The sequence below is a fragment of the Epinephelus fuscoguttatus genome, linkage group LG12, assembly GCF_011397635.1.
Source record: "Epinephelus fuscoguttatus linkage group LG12, E.fuscoguttatus.final_Chr_v1".
Taxonomy (NCBI): Eukaryota; Metazoa; Chordata; class Actinopteri; order Perciformes; family Serranidae; genus Epinephelus; species Epinephelus fuscoguttatus.
In genome coordinates this window covers 25159200-25176647 of record NC_064763.1, presented here as the reverse complement: position 1 = coordinate 25176647, position 17448 = coordinate 25159200, and the positions used below count along the sequence as shown (strand labels likewise).

General features: G+C 40.9%; 1 protein-coding gene across 2 annotated transcripts in view; it reads left to right on the top strand.

Annotated features, from left to right (window-relative positions):
• The first annotated feature begins 13997 nt into the window (after positions 1-13997).
• LOC125897943 (serine/threonine-protein kinase PAK 3) overlaps positions 13998-17448 on the top strand; it is a 44987-nt gene continuing 41536 nt past the window's right edge. For both annotated transcript variants that reach the window (XM_049591458.1, XM_049591457.1), the window contains exon 1: positions 13998-14201. The gene's annotated coding sequence lies outside the window, so the exon portion shown is untranslated. The remainder of the gene's footprint in view (positions 14202-17448) is intronic.

The window sequence follows — 17448 nt, the reverse complement described above, 5'->3', positions numbered from 1 at the left end:
GTTTATAATAAAAACCTCAAATTTTTCTGTTCGCCCATAATGTTGGAATAAAAAGATAATCTGGAGTTATTCTAATACAGCACATGCAAAATGAAATTTCTTAAATAAATGATGAACAGGAGCTTAAATATGGATAGGGAAAACTGTGCATTTTTTATGCAACCGTAGAGATGAGACTTTTTTCAAATAGGATCCTCACATTTGATATTCTGCGCTGCTGCGTTGACAGCTTGCTCCTAATTGGGTTCCAAATCAGCGCCACAGACTCTGTTGAGTAAATGAGTCACCCCCTTTCTAATCTCTATGGAAGGGGGAAATAGGAGAGAGGGTACCTGTTTCCCCGCCTGTGTCCCTCTCTTTTCTCATGCTAATGGGGGTGCGGTCCTCGATCCCGAGCACCATCTGCCCTTCCTCAGGGTTTGGGCCCCAAGCACTCCAGACGTGTCCCATTGTTTGTGTGTGTCCAAGCAGAAAGTGGTGAGTACACACGGTTCTTGTGGCCCAAAAGGCTGCTCCATCAAGAGCACGAGCCTGCTGTTCATTAGCCTACATGTGACAGAAGGGGGGGGTTCACGCGTGCCCTGTGTGCAGTAACATCAGGGGGATCTGCCATTTGTTCTACTGCGAGTCCTGGTCGGATTGGATGTGTGATGTCATTGTAAGTAACCGTTGGCTGGGGGGTGACTCGACAGGTCAGCGTGCTTGTTAAAAGTAGCACATTATATCAAAGATGTGACTGGTCACAGATGATCTTTTAACTGGTCTGTTGTGCTCCCAATGTCATGCATAATTCATACAAGTTTTGTCTAATGATAATGAATGGTAGACAGATCAACAGACAAAGAGTGATCATTCAAACTTCCCAATATGCAGAAAACAAAAATGCAGTTACTTTTACTGCAAAACTTGAATCAAATAGCATAAAAATAAAACTGTAAAAGCACATAAATAATAAAAACAAAGTTTCTATAGTGAAAAAAAGACAAAGAAGATATGTTAATACCCACTAAATGGTTCTCAGGCTCACACATCCTACAGTATATCCTCAATACACTGAACCAAAGGGAGTGGATACGCTGCCTTCCCGGAGCTAATTAGTATAGCTTTGTGTACATGCATCATCCCCACTGAGCTCCATCAAAATTGGGTGTCTGAGATGTGACAGATGGATGAATGAACTGAAGGATGGAGACCAAACTACGGCTGCCCTTTCTCAATTTCATTACTGTGGGTGGACGATGAAATGGCAGATTAAAATGTCATTCGCAATCTTGGGAAGAATAATTGCAAACGTGCCGCAATAACCTTTGATATGACCAACTTGATTACAAAACAAATCATTCTGCAGAACACAAAAAAGAAAAGTTATTGATTAAATAAACATGGTAAATAAGTTAAATTGGGCAAAGTGGGTTAATACTGTGTTCCTTCAGATGTGTGCAGAGCTACTGGCTGAATGAAACACTGGTGTAGAATTTTAATAACCAAAAACAAAGGTGTCAGTCCATAAGGACGTTTTTGGGGAGAATGCCTCCCTGTTAAAAATTCATGACAAAATGAGGACATGTTTACTTGAGAGACAAACAACAACTGCAAAGCAAATGAATCTAACTGTATCATATTGTGCAGTCAAGGTGTGTGCTCCATCTCTGAATCCTCATGTGACCTGACAAGGTAACCTCCCAGTTACCCGACACAACACAGACAAGCAGATTATATGACTTTCCATCGAGGCTGCCCTACTCGTTTTCAAAGCTACATGCTGCTGGCTGCATTGAGATTAGTTATTGAACTGTCCAAGCAAAGGGAAACAAGGCCGCTTCAGAGCCACAGCACACAATAAGCCAGCTGTCAGTGGGAGGGGCTTGTTCAGACCACTGTTGTCATGGGTAGGACTTTTGTGTTGTGTTGCTCTCCGAGAGCGGATAGGTGCTTCTGTCGTGCACTGATTAATATTGACACACAAAGCTTGATTGAGGGCAGAGTTAAAGCAGGGTGTATTCAACACAGAGATGTCAGCAAAGGTGGAGTGAATATGAATACTCTGTGGGTTGTAAGTATGCAAAGTGTGCGCACAGCATTGTTTTACATGTTGAGATGAATGCACAATATTTGGGCTATATTTTGTTGGCTGCAACTGAACAGCAACACCTGATAACTGAATAATAACTGACCTTTAGAGGCGCTCACACAGACCCCTCTCTCTAACCCCCAGAGGCCACGCATTTGCCACCCCCATCCCTGTTTTACATTCATAGGTGTGTCTCTGAGAGGCTTCTCAGCAGCATCAGAGCTGATGTCCTGCAAATTGTTTCAAATGACTTCAATTGTGTGATTTCACGCTGCTACACTGAGAGAAATAGTTGAGGTGTCATGCTGCACTAACACAATTGCACTGAAGTAGACACACGTTGTTGTATAATTTTAGATTGTTATTCACAACCCTGTATATGTCAATGCTTACTGGCTTGTCTGACATTATACCAAAGGAATATAAACACAAGTTGTTGTTATGAAAGACCCTATGGTGGCCTTTAGGCAGGTCATCATGTTTAATGTTGTTATTAGGTCCAAAATGTATGTTATCCTCCCTGTTTGTTACACTCAGCTGTTTGCTAAACAGCATTTTAAATGTCTTAAATGTAACCTCCGTCAACTTTGTTTCACACCATAACAACATCAAACAGTGTGGAGCTGCCGAGATTATTTCAGTGTAAGATGGATTTGTATATTGTAGATTTCACTGTCACACAAATGTCATGATAAAAAAACCCTAATCCCTCTTCACAACAGATTTACCAGACTGTGTTACAGTCCAGAGGTTATAGTATGGTGAATGGGGAAAGCTCAACAGCTGGGTGTTTGTTTGTTTGTTTTTTTATACACCACTCAGGACATTAATATAGCAGCAAACAGGGGTATGCTATATAAAGATATAGTGGAGTAATGGTGTCCCGAGCAGAGAATGAAGTCACGCTCCTTGTGTGTGTTGTAATCCGAGTTTCTCTGTTCTTTGCTTTGGTAGACAGTCCGGCTGCACGTGCATGTTAGTGCATGCGAGTCCCTGTGTGTGTATCCTACTGGCTAGCTAATCCCCACTGCTCTGCACTGTGCTTATACAGCGGTTACCACTGATAACTCCATCCTGCTGTTATAGAGGCACAGCGCCCACCCACTGGTTCCGTCCCAAGTTAACATTGTTAGCTCTTACGGCACTGTTGCTGATGTTAGCACTGTTTGCTAAGAGTCCGCTCAGCTGCCTCCATGTTGAGAGCCATGTTCAGGCAATCCCTGGCTCACACTGTAGCCCTTTTTACACAGAGATTTTGTGATAGGGTCACTACGAAGTCCCTTCATTCGACAGTCTTTGCATTTTTACACATAACCAAATCATGGCCGGTTCAGTATGTGATTTAAGATAGCATACCAGCATCCCAGAAGCAGAGGAGGCATGATGGGCGTGACATGTAACACAACAGCATTGACCTCTTGTGTGACATATAACATACGCATCAGCAGCACTCTCTAAAGAATAACAATTAAATAAGATGGCAATAACAATCATTTACTGTCTCTATTATATAGCCATTGTTCTGGCCCTCTGCTCAGAGTGTTAGGACCTCCTGAACCTCATAATCTCCCCAATTTGTGTACATACAGTATATGGCTGCTGTTCTTCTTTGAGTTAGCTGCTAACTGCTGCTTGCTGCTTTTTAAATCTCCCTGCATTTGGTTGTACACATAACACATTGTCAAAACTTCACAATCGTCTCGTCCTGCCGGCTGTCCCTTGTAAACAGATGTACATTCAGCTCTGTTACTACGTCAGCTGCCAGATGAAAGGCGACACAACTCTGTCCCCCCATTCTGCGATTGTACTACTGTACCTTTTATAAAGAATGACGAGGCAGAATAATGGTGAGTAAGTCTCGCCTTGAACAGGCAGTTTAAAGGGGGCTTATGAATCATAGACTTGCTCTCATACAGAGCTCCTTTAACATAACTTTAGTAGAATTCAAACAAAGGAGCACTTTTAAAATGTAGTTGTAGTGCAATATCGTCTGTATCCAGGATTCATATACATTTCTATAATCTTGCAGTTTAGATTAAATCTCTTCCCTGGACTGCTGTATGGATAGATATATATGTCCCTGGGAAATAAATAAGTTCCCTCCTGGATGTGACACCAGCCTGAGTGCAAATAAATAGTTTGGGTGTCACAGTATTTTATCAGCACAAATCTCCCAAATTGGTTTAGCATCAGAGGCCATCATGTATTCGATTTACAGTATCTATAGTCATTAAATGCACCATAAAAAGCCTCACAACCATCAGACACAGCAGACTATGATACTGCAAAATATCAATAGGACCCCCCCACTACATGCACCCACCCACCACCCCCACTGGAGTTGTGTTTGAAGGCACAAACTAACTGTCATGATCCAAAACATATGGTAGCACGAGTTAGATGAAACGCTCCCTCTCAGCCTTGGCATCCCGTCTGAGTAAGCAGGTTCAAACATGTAACACAGCCTACATTTAAAATCTCGGCAAAACAGCCAAGGTGTTAAGTGCACAACATTAAACCACGCTGTAATCTGTAATTACTGCGCTCAGCTGTCAGCGCTTACGTTCCCGTTGAGCATTTTTCATTCTGAAAAAAAGGAATTAATGCGCTCTTGTACCGCGGATAACTTATCAATAGGTTACCCATAATCAGCCGGATAGAGGCCTACTAACCTCAATTATATTCCTTTGGGGGTAATTTCTGCTGTGCCAGCGCACACAAAAAGTAGTTATCCTGTTTGTGAGTGTAGCTGTAGCATGGATGAGCGTGACCTATTATCTTCTACATGCCAAGTTACCAGTGGAGGGCTTATAGAAGTTAAGCTGATGTGGTAAAATGAAGAGTATTAATACACTGACTATACCAGCCATGTCTCTTCTGTTTTATCCACTGACATCAGCACACTTAGAGCGATACTTTATAATGCCGCACATGCTTTTTGTTGGTGGAGTGACTGTGTATTTTAAGCACAACATTTGTAATGTGGATGAAATCTAAAATCCTTCAATTTAGATTTTTGTTTATTTTGATTTAAATGTGCTTGATTGTGTGAATGTTCCTGCTATACTCACTGCAAATAGCCACTTTTAAAAAACAGTGTAACTTACACACTTCAAAATACAGACCTGCTCCTAGTAAACCTCAGTTTGAAAGAGTCAAAGAAGCTTTGAGTGTCTTCCATTCTTGAATTTAAGAGCTAGAAGTACCTGCGACTCGGGTGTATGACACCACCAGAAAACAAAATGTCAGCATTGACTAAAAGTAAATTGCACAGTTGTTATCACAAGATATATTTTCAGGCACAGGTGAGAGGTGAGAGATTTTATTGATCACCATAGCAGAAAGCAAAGTTTAGTTCAGTGGGATTCGCCCACACACTTCATCTCCTCTCATATATCATCATTTCCTGCGAGGCTTGCATGTCTCTCTGAAGCTTCCCTCTACCTCTGCTCCCAAGGCACAGTGAGCTCTGCCATAATATGATAATCTAAACCATAATTTGATATGGTTTATACAGTAGTGATTGACCAGTGCTGTGATTATTTGATTCCAGACCAAAGAACCTATCAGCTCGAATTTCTGCCTTCCATTTTGTGGAATGATACATTCTTCTTGGACGGGTGAGGAAGGATCATAAGGAAATACTACACACACACATACAAATAGTGATGAAAGTTTGCATTCATATTGCAAACAAAAATTATACGAGGTTTCTGTTGATGGAATTTATGGCTGGCCTTGCTGAGTTGGTAAATCAAAGTTGTCTTTGAAGTGAAATAGATCGAACTGGACTGCAAAAATTAACTGCCATAAAATGACTGAACACTGCAGCAATGCATGATATTTCCTTTTCCCCTGAAGGCAGTGGTGGCTGAGCCTCAGGAGGTGTAGTGACTTGTCCACGAATCGGAAGGCCGGTGGTTCGATCCCTGGCTCCTGCGGTCTACATGTTGAGATGTCTTAGGGCAATGTACTGAGCCCCAAATTGCTCCTGAAGGCTCCGCAGTTGGTGTGCAAATATACGTATGACTGGGCATTAGATTAGATCCTGATGAGCAGACTGGCACCATGCATTGCAGCCTCTGCCACCAGTGTATGAATGTGTGTGAATGGGTGAATGTGGCATGTAGTGTAAAGTGGTCGAAAGACTAGTGAGGTGCTATGTAAAAGGAATGGTTGAACCAATAAGAGGCGCACAAATCTTTGCACTGATTAAACTAGTGTACATAAGTTACAACATAGATAGAAACAAGACTGAGAGTCTACAGCCATGTTAGCAGCTCTGTAGGGGCTGTAGGTCTAAGACCACTCCATACTACTTGTGTTTGCAAGGGTCCACTTTTGTCTATGTGAGATAGATGTCGTCATCTGCCCATTTCCACAAGGGTCCACACAGACTCCTATGTGGATATCCATGTGCAGGCCAAAATTTGTGACCATATGGACTGTAGGCATAGCAAACGTGCAGGCTGTAAGTCCAGTTGCTGGACTAATTCTTGTTAGGCGGTCACACATGAGATTTTATTTTTTTGCATTTTTCTTGTTGTTCAGCCAAAATGAACAAACAAAAAAGAACATCTTGCTGTCACAAAGCTGCCATTTTCTTTACTAATGTGAATGCATCTTCTTGTTTTTGGCTTATTGCAAACAACGCTGTGGTGCACTACTGTCACCACCTGCAGTGGAGTATGGATGGGGAAATGCGCATGCAGGGAACACCAGACCGTGGGGGACCCTCAGTTGTAGTATAAACAGAACTGTGTGTGTTTGCACAACCACTAATAGTCCGAAGCTGTCTGTGGACATGTAATGTGTACAATATTTTCAAACCCTTAGCCAGAGTGCTGTTTTAAGCTAAACAATAGCATCCCCAGAAATTTTTCATAGGGCTGGCCAGCTTGGGCCACTGAAAATCTTGGGGTGGGACACCAAGACCAAACGCTCTAACTGAATTTTAGATACTCTATTATGCTGTTCTTTTATATAGGTTAGTTGGAAACTGTCCATGTCAATATGTAGGGTTCAGGAATCACATACTGATGTATTTTGGTTTCTTATTTTACAGTTAGTATTACTTATTATCTAATGTGTGTAGACTAATACCAGTACAGTTAACATTTGACTTCCACAACAATTTTATTGTGTTTTCTGTACATGTGTTCGGTGATTCAATGTTCTTCAAATAGGCTATATTGTGCTTTTCCTTGAAAAGACAAATATTCATTATTTACTGGGAGCAAGCCATCTCAGGTTTAAGGGAGACTCGTGAGCGCACCACATCCCCTTAAGACAGTAATGTTGGCCTCCAATTATTTTTGCCAGGGAGGAGAGCAGCAATTGTACCAGGGGGCCATGGTCCCCCCTCAGGGGCGCCACTCAAGCTAAATGCATATGGTGCATTCATTTTGTATTCGAAGGTCGGAAATTCCCAGTTCCCAGTCGGAGGTTTAAACTCGAACGCACCCTGAGATCGGATTTCCAACTCGGAAACTCGGAGCAACCGCATCAACCCCCGACTTACGAATTCAAGATGGCTGCCGGTCACATACATAGAGAGTAAACACTCTGCTAAAGTACTGTATATAGCAGTTTTATCTTATTTGTTTTACATTAGGTCAGCCTCATCAGCGGCATTCATCAGTTGGAGTGCATGATGGTTTTGAAGCCGTCTATACTCCGAAAGTGCAAGGGCAACAAAGGCTTTCTTGTTTTTTTCCGACTTGTCCACTGTTGTCAACTAGAATGCAAAAACTGTTGTCAACTCAAAGGTGACGTCATCACTTACGACTTACGACCTCCAAGTACAAAACACACCATTCCATTAGTATCCTTACTTGCTCACAATGACGATGGTAACATGCTGATGTTAGTAGGTAACCTGTTAGTAGGTTACCATGTTCACAGTCCTAGTTAATATGTTAAAATACTGACATTCAGTGATTAGCACTAAACACAAAGTAGAGCTCAGGCTGATGGGAATGTTTATAGTTTTGGATTATTAGGCAAATGGGGGACATGAATATGTGTACCATCTTTGTAGACGTTAATCACATAGCTACATTTCACTAAAAACATTAATCATCCAGAAACCATGAATATCAGCGTTACAGAATAAACTACATGTTGTTCCAATCTATCTACTTTATGTGGAGGTATATTACTGGATACGTTTGAGCATTGAGCTGCTGCTGGTGCTAGTGAAAAAGTCAAGGATTTAGAGGGGATTTTTTTCAGTGGACACATTGAATATATGTGCCAAACTTCGTAGTAATTCATCAAATAGTTGATGAAAAGTTTTACTAAGAAACAATAATATCAATCTTATAGTGGTGCTAGAGGAAAGGTCAGGGTATAACCAAAGTCAGTAGGATTTATCCCCAGGGGATCATGAATGTTTGCACAAGATTTATTGGGAACCTATTGAACAGTTGTGATATTTCAGTCTGAAAATCATCTCTAGACCAGACCTGACTAGATTAGTATTTTGCCTACATTGTCTTAACATAATTCTCATGTTACAATAGATGCACTACACACTTGTTTGTTATTTTCTGCATAAAACCTGGATGCTACATCACTGTACAACAAAGAAACATTTCAGTGTTGAATGAATCATGGTTGCAGTGAAACAGGTGACAGTAAACACAGATGCTTATATCAAGATTACAACACTTTTTTAGGAGCCTACCTGATTACATTACTGATTAGCTTATCAGTCAAGATATATGTGGGTTATACATATGTAGGTTATATAGATTTAATTTTGAAAGCAATTTCCCTTACTCTGCCCACAGCACTAGTAAATTCAGACGGGGCTTATTACAAAATGTCACCACAGAGATGTGCTCTGCCTGTGAGGATATTTATAGGATTCATTATATAAACCTGATCACTGACAGCAGCCTATGGATACTAGTAAATCATGCTCCTCCTCACTGCAGCTGCAGGTTGTTCCGTCAGCTCCCGATCTGAGCTTTCACCACCGAGCTTTAGGAAATGATCTGCCTTGAGTATTACTCGGCTAAGTTTATGAGTAAATGTCCCAAATTTTGCAGAATGTGGAATGGAGAAAATGTTGTATCAGTCAATATGCAGCTGCTGGAAATGATTGAGAAGAAAGACCAGATAAAAGCAGAAGGGGACCCTGTGTGAATGAGATTTTTTCTCTGTTGTGCTGCTCTTTCTAATGACTGACTTACAATGAGGGAGCAGGTATGGGTTCAGAACTTCTAAAGGACACAACAACAACACACATGGCTGTTAAAGGACACACACTATAGTGGAAAGTCTTTGACCTTTCTAATCATTGTTGCCATCCCAGTTTGTTCCTTTCATGTACAAAACACCTGCTCTTCTCCTGGAGCGGACTGAGCAGATTAATCCATTTATTTCACCTGTTAAATCCACTTGAATCTACAAAATGAAGGCAAGATAAAAGGTTAGAGAGGGACTTAGGTGTCATTTGGAGCCCACGTGCAGTCACATTAGATAGTACGAGGATGAATGATGAACTGGTTGGTTCTTGTCATTATATCTTTTATGTTTTTATTGTGTTGTTGTTTGGCTGTAACTTTTTTGTATGCTGCTGTCTTGGCCAGTTCTCTCCTGTAAAATAGATTGTTGATCTCGACGGAACTTACCTGCTTAAATATGGGTTAAATAAATAAACAAATAAAGAAACAGAAGTAGTTGTGTGTACGTAGGGCTAGGTCTTCGTACTTATCTCAACTCAAATTTATTTATAAAGCACATTTAAAAACGACTCGCGTACACCAAAGTGTTGTATAGAGGTAATAAAATGTGTCAGGGAAAACCACATCAGGTGGACTTAAACAGTAATGAATAAAGGTAAGCTTTGAGCCTGGACTTGAAAGAGTCAATGGTGGGGTGGATCTGATGTTAGGGGGATGCTGTTCTACAGTTTGGGGGCAGACACAGCAAAGATACGATCACACCTGAGCGAAAGTCTGGAGCGTGGGACAGCCAGGAGCTCCAGGTCAGCTGACCTGAGGGACCTGGATGTGGAATAGGGGGTTAGAAGGTGTGCGGTGTAGGACGGGGTCAGACCATTAAGGGCTTTGTACACAAACAGGAGAACCTTTAAGTCAATTCGGTACTTGATAACTTTTAAGTATCGACCGAAATAACCTATTATCAAGTAGTATGGAGCTTCACCCGTCAAACGATATTTGCATGCAATCCTTTTGTTTTTTTTCTACAGAAAAAAAAGACTGTTTGAATGGTTTTGCTTGCAGACAGTCACAATATATGTGATTAGTTCCCTTTCACAACTACCTTACAGTCTGTGATGTGGTCATACTGTGGTCAGGATGGTTTATTTGATAGGATTGGTAGTTCAGCATGCCAAGACACTACCAAAGCATTTGAAAGTATGGCTATACCACACACCTCTGGTGTCTGATGAAATAAATGCATTAATTGCAGATATATATTTATCAAATTTAACACTTTAAAAATATATTTCTGTTAAAAGCATTTGGATGAAGAGGAGTGGTGACGTTTTACTCAACTAAATGCTTCCATTCACATGATGGGTATTGTAAAGTAGAAAAAGGTGCCAAATGAAGTATTCTATTGGTATTACTTTAAAGGTACTGGTATTGCGACTGGTATTGTAATTTTTTTGACCGATACCCAGCCCTATGTGTGTGTGTGTGTGTGTGTGTGTGTGTGTGTGTGTGTTAGTTCTTTGTTGCGTGGTGGGTCCAGATTCTGGTAGGGTTGGTTCTTGTGTTGTAGGGACTTTTAAAAAAAACCAAACTTTAAGTGTGGTTAATTTCCAGCACAGAGTATTTTATTTTGAATTGCTGTGTCCTGCTATAGAATGAGTGAATAATGGACAGCTACTTGGCAGAGACAGCAAACTAGCTGGATGACATGGCCAAACACAAGTATGACATTGAATATCTTAAATTGTGTGGCTCTTGAACCAATGACTAAGGGCAAATCTGGACCCTGTGGCTCGACCAGTTGGGAGCCACTGTACTACATGTTACATACAATTCACAGACTTATACATGTGGTTAATGGTGACACTAAAACAGTAATTTGTTGGAGAGTGTCCATGTGTTGGACATGTGATGGACACCTGACCTCTCTTGGGTATTTCCCCTTCATCAGCCCAGTGCCTGCTGTGGTAGCCCCACTGTGATGCTGGCTATTCATAATTACAGTCACATGTATGGAAGTCATAAGCACGGAAACTTAATGAATTAGTGGTTGCTGCTGTCTTAAACTTATGGCAGGATTATTGGAAAATAAAGCAAAAAAAATACATCTGAATATAGTATAGATGTCATGAAATGATAACAGCAAACAGCCCAATAATATCCAAATATTGTTTGTGTTATCCTTTGTCTTTTGTATTATTGTGTTGTCTCAGATCAAGAATTATTTTGTCACTGTTCTGTATTAACTGTGCCTCACTGCCTCCGTGTAAGTGTACAGTGATCCTGAGTGTCAGAGCAAAACCTTTCCTCTGCTTTAAAATGTTTGCGTGGCACTGCTGAACTGACTCTACATTTGCATTTCTCTTTCGTGTCTGTGTTGGCAGGATTTAATCAGGTCTCACTATTGCAACACTCGTGTGCCTGTAAAGCTGGAGAAAAACTTATATTGTCAGAGAAGATGTGCATTGGATTAGCCCTGATTTTTAATTTATCTTTAATCCCTGAGACTGCAGGAAGTCTCATGATTGTTACTCCCCCAAAAAACATACAGTGTTTTCTATAATCCAAATTATTTCAAAGCTCCATCTTATTCCAAGACTTCTCATAAAATATATTTGCAATTTATTTCTAAAAAACACAAAGACCATCTTCTGATGTGATTAAAGGACCGTGAGGGATGCTGTCTTCTCGCTATCATCAGGTTCTCCATTTGAGTGAACACTGTCACAGAACAGCCATATTACTCTCCGACAAGGAATCGACATTACAGGGGTTGTCAGGACAACCAGCCATGATTCACAGAGCCTCAGATAGGCCTCCACCTTCGGCTTGAAGCACTAGCCATGAGACTGAGCAGATGCTGTGCCAGTCAGCCAATCACAGGTGAGATAGAGGAAAAAGATGACATCATAGGCAAATTAGGGCAAATGCAGTGAGCATTTTGGTTGTCATCTCCGCCTGCTTATAAAAGCCAAAGTCTCTTTTATAGTCCGAAAAAGGAAATCTGTGTGGCAGAAAAATGTCATCATTCAGTAAAATAGATTTTTTGTTTTTTTTAACATTTTGGTATAGTTTGCAAATGTGGAAACTGGCCCCATAGATTTTAGGGGTGGGATATAATATTACTGCGATTTTAGACATTTTGCGATTTGCTGAGTATTGCAATAACATAACTGTATGTATAAGTTCATAGGGAAACTAAATATGATTTTCCTCAGAATTTGAGGCCTGTTATGATGTCATAAAATAGTCATTTCTCTGTGTTTTGTGAAATCAAACACGTGAAGAAGTAAATAATTGGTACTGGGAGGAGTTTCTTAATTAAATATTTTTTTAAAAAAAGGAAACTGCACATCTATTTTAATTTATTTTGAGGACTAATTAAATTCTAAATAAAAAATCCCCCTTCCTACACAAAATGAAAGCATACTATGTCATTTCTTGCTGATGAATATGAGACTTTGTGTGTTGTTTGCGATACATTTTAGAAATATTCAAAATGCAGATTTAAGCATTTTCAGCATTGGATTAGTTGTATACTGCTTTTAGTGCTCCTTCGTTTGTAGTAAATTATCATATTTTATTATATTTCTTTACTTTGTATTCTTCCATGTGGTCCATACATCGTGAAATTACTGTAAAACTTCAATTAAACGCCCAGTCCCTTTTACTAGACCGGTGTAGCTACACATTTTGACAAATGAAGGCCTGTCTCAATTAGAACCCTGGTCTCGTTGCCAAGCATTTGTTTTATAGAAGATCTTTGGATATACGTAAACAATTTGATTGTATTTCCCATCTTTGCTGATTAACAGTTTTGTGTGAAAGGAATTAAAAGCCTGCCCTGTATAGACGCTTGTCCCAAATATAGGCCTGTTCATTTCAGTGATTCAAGCAAATAATAGCCCGGGCTATTATTTGAAGTTTTACGGTAACTCATAGGAGCACCAGTGCATCATACAGTCTCTTAAAGGCTTTGTAAGTTTAATTTTTGCATGTAAAAACACCTTTGCAAAGCGTGCTCTTGTAAAATATTCAGTTGTGTCAAGTTTTACCGGCCTACCTGTTGTATTATCAATCAATCAAACTTTATTTATTTAGTACTTTTCATACAAACAGAATGCAACACAAAGTGCCCCCCATCACACACGCTCACACACAGACACACACATAAATTCAGAGACTGTAATGGTAAGGACTTAACAGTAACAGACTATTATGACAGTACTCATAAAAAACGGGAACTGAGGAAACGCTATCATATGTGGGGACAAACCAGAGGCAGGATAAAAACTCAGAATAAATAAGTAATAGATAATTTAAAATAAATAAATAAGTAACAAAATAGAAGAATATGCCAGTTTAAAAAAAAGAATAAAATAAATAAATACACAATAATTATAAATACCAAATAAAAAATATAAATAAATAAATATTAATAAAATAAAATAATTTAAAAAAAAAAAAAAACAGCTCAATTCTAAGCCAGGCTAAAAATGTAGGTCTTGAGTTTGCTTTGAAAAATATCAACACAAAAATATTAAGAGTTTAGCCCTACAAAGTGCAGCTCATGAGTTGGACATACCCTCCCTCCCACCTGGCCTCCTCACGCTGCAGGTTTCTTCTGTTAACCATAAAACCAACCGCGTCTGCCCGTTGGCTGCCTCCTCCCCCTGAGCCGCTTCCAGCATTAATATTCAGCCTCTCAGCCAATCGGCGGAACAGGGTGGATGACATCATGGGCTAGGGAACAGTGAGCAGCCAGTGAAGCATCCAGCCTGCCGAACAAGCTTGCTTTTAGGGTCAGGAACTGGTCTGACAAGAGAATGGCAATCCTGCCTTTAAACTGTCATTAGGACTGTACGGCTGACGATGAATCCAGCAGAGCTGCGGGCCCAAAGGCGAAACACTCAGCAAGAGAATGTGAAGACATATTTCAGGTAATTCCCTCTCTGTGTATGGCAATAGGGGATGTGGAGGGGGGAGGCAGAGGAGGGAGGAGAGGAGAGAGGAGAGGAGAGGAGGAGGGGGAGGCTGTGTATATAGGGGTGCTTTGTAGCCTTTTTTTTTTGCCTCCTTCTTCCACTCTGCATTCTGCTCTGCTAAGAAGGCAGCTGTTTCATCAGCAGTGTGTCCGTGAGGGGCGAGATGGAAATGGATGCCTGCATCGGATGGGCTGGAGATGCATTTGTATGATCATATACCCCCCCTCTGCATCACATCATCTCTGTATGCACTCCCTTGTGCCTCGCAAATAGCATCTTTATTGATGGGGAGGTGTTAGAATCAATGGTGGCGTTTGTGCGGGGCCTTGTGAGTGTGAGTGTGTGTGTGTGTCAGTCCTAGAGAAATGCAGCAGCTGCAGTGGCAACACTGGAACAAAAAAGAAGCAATGCTATTTTGGGTCTGTAGACCCGAGGCTGACGGATGGATCAGAGCAGTATATGCTGGGGATGGTGGGGGGGTTGGAGGGGGGGTGATGGATAGTTAATATGCTGATGGATGCTCTTTTGTTATCTCTGCACTGCCTCACTTATGGCCTTTCTAGGGAGGGCTTCATTAGGAAAGATCTTTTGTTTCCATTTATGTCTTTTAATGATCACACACACACAGAAAGCAGAGACGTGCCTCTGTCTCCAGGCTTCAACATGGATGTGTGTAGCAGTTTCATGGCGGCTGTATAGTGACAGGGAGATATACAACATCTGGTCACCTGACTTCATTGGGGAGCGGAGTGGGGGTGGGGGCCGGTCCTGTGAAAGCTGAGCTATTCTGCTTCGGATTCTTCCACAGCCATCAATGCTGGTGGTGGAGGAGGATGGAAGGAATGACTACAGTAGTGAATGTGTGTCTCCCCATCACCTCTGCTCATTGAGATGGTGGTGGAGAGGGATGGACAGATTCATCTCCCAGGGAGCGCAGTCATCCTCTGGTTGGTGAGAAGCAGGGCCTGATGGGGGACCTGTTGTCTGGCTGTCGCGTGAAAGAGGGATGTGAGGGAGTCATGTCAGTGATCGAGGGAGGGTGAGATGGTATTAGAGGGGAATTGGGGGATGGGATGCAGAAGGTGCTACTCCCTTTGAACATTGGCCTGTTGTATGGATATGATACATACTCTTTCATTCATCACTAAGCTGTCTGTCCAGACACCATGAGTGCACTTCATCCTTCTCTTACTGTGTTCACCCAAGGGTTTATATTGTGTCCACTAGGGGTGCAAGAAAATATAAATACACTTGAGTATCACAATATTATTTTTTGTGATACCCTTAAAATGTTTACATGTAAAGATTCTTGGCAGTGGTTAGTTTTGTGCTGTGTTTAAACCCTCGTCCTCGAGATAGCAATATTGTAATCAATCGTCAGCCATCTTCCACTCCAACGTAACAACATATCGCTAGCATAAACAGGAAGAGCACAGACCTATGAAACTAGAGATGCTACAATACCATTTTTTCCTTCCAGGTACTGATACCTGAACTTGCTTGTCGGACGTTACCGAGTACCGAGCCGATACTGTTGCATTTAAACTAATGATATAACAACTGTAAAATACTAACCCTGTATGGATGGGCAATGATTGATATCGTTGTTGTATGGCATGGATCAGGTTAAAACCTTTGTAAAACACATACACATATATTGGATAAATTCCTGACGTTCTCCGTATGGCTAATGCTACACCATTTCCCGGAAAACAGTTCTTCTTCGGGGCTCTTGCCAGTGGCCGCAAATTTCAACTTGCTGTGTAGGTTACTGTTTTACTGTGGTGAAGAAGAATTGGTTTCCTGGAAACCTGCAGTTTTATCTTTAAAGTGTACTGGTCGATACCTGATCCAGCATTTTAGGCAGTCTAGGAGACATTTCAGATACTGCTATCGTTGTCGGAACAACTCTGTTTGAAACAGGCAGAGTCGAAAGGGTGTATTGCTAGCTCCAAAAATTTGATGTTTTAAAAATCGCAATATATCACCTTGAAGATTCTCAGCTATCCAGGTCATGGTAATATTAAGTGCTATATCGTAGGCAACTGGACTTGCTTGAGTTCCTTTAAGATGTTTCACCTCTCATTCAAGAGGCTTCTTCAGTTCGGCTATCTTCAGTTCTTGTATCGTAGTATTTCGCAAGATATTGAATTGTAACCTCTGTATTGTGATAGCGCACATATCACTAGATTCTTGCCAACACACAGCCCAATGTCCACTGTTATCTTTTTGGATAGTGTCCCTAACAACCACCACCACCACCATGGCCCCTCCTCCTTTGTCCTTTTTCAGCTCAGTACCCTAACTTTAAGATCCAAACTGTGAATTCTGTCAGTGCATGTAATAGTTTGTGCCAGTACAGCACATTACACAGCACTGGTCTTGGCAGACAGGACACCAGGCCTACAGTGGTAATCTAATGCAGAAGGCAGAGAGAGACAAGCAGATCATCAGATCAGCGCATTGAGATGCTGCGATATACCATTAGAGTGTTTGGTATTTATACATCCTGCTGTTCTACTGAGACGTGAAACTGTTGCTGGGTAATTGGCCGCCGCTCTGGGTCTTGTGCTATGAAACAAGCGTTATATATATTCATGACACCTTCATCTACACAGGTCTGTTACAGACAAATGGACAGTTAATAGCTGTGTGCGTTGTACGTCTACATGTTCGCCATCACTTTGAAGTGTCCATAAAGGCCTTTGTCTGTGTGTAGGTAACAGGCACCTCATGAAAATTTCATAACTGCGAAGAAAGCTCACAAAAACAGGCCAGTCAAAAGGTGGTGTCAGGTCTGATATACCCTGCATGTGTGTAAAGTAAAACTGCACCCTAAAGCATATGGTTTATAGTGTAAACATGAGTTGTGCAGGCAAAACTGGAGCTTATTTTGGCTTTGCTTTTTATGCAAATGTTTACACAACTGACCCTTGTGATCATTTTGCATAACCAAAAACAACATTATTTTTATTAAACATTTAATTTCTGTGAACAGTGTCTGCAGCGTTAGATAGAATTACCTTTAAAGACATTTTCCTTTGTTTTACATCCGTCCATGAAATGGTTAATCTGCCACCACATATATATCTATAAGTATAGACTGTTCTGTGTCTTTATTTGACATGATCAGACAACAAATGATACAGTCAGAACTTTATTTAACTTTATATAAACATTTCTTTTCCTCAGTATATCTGCC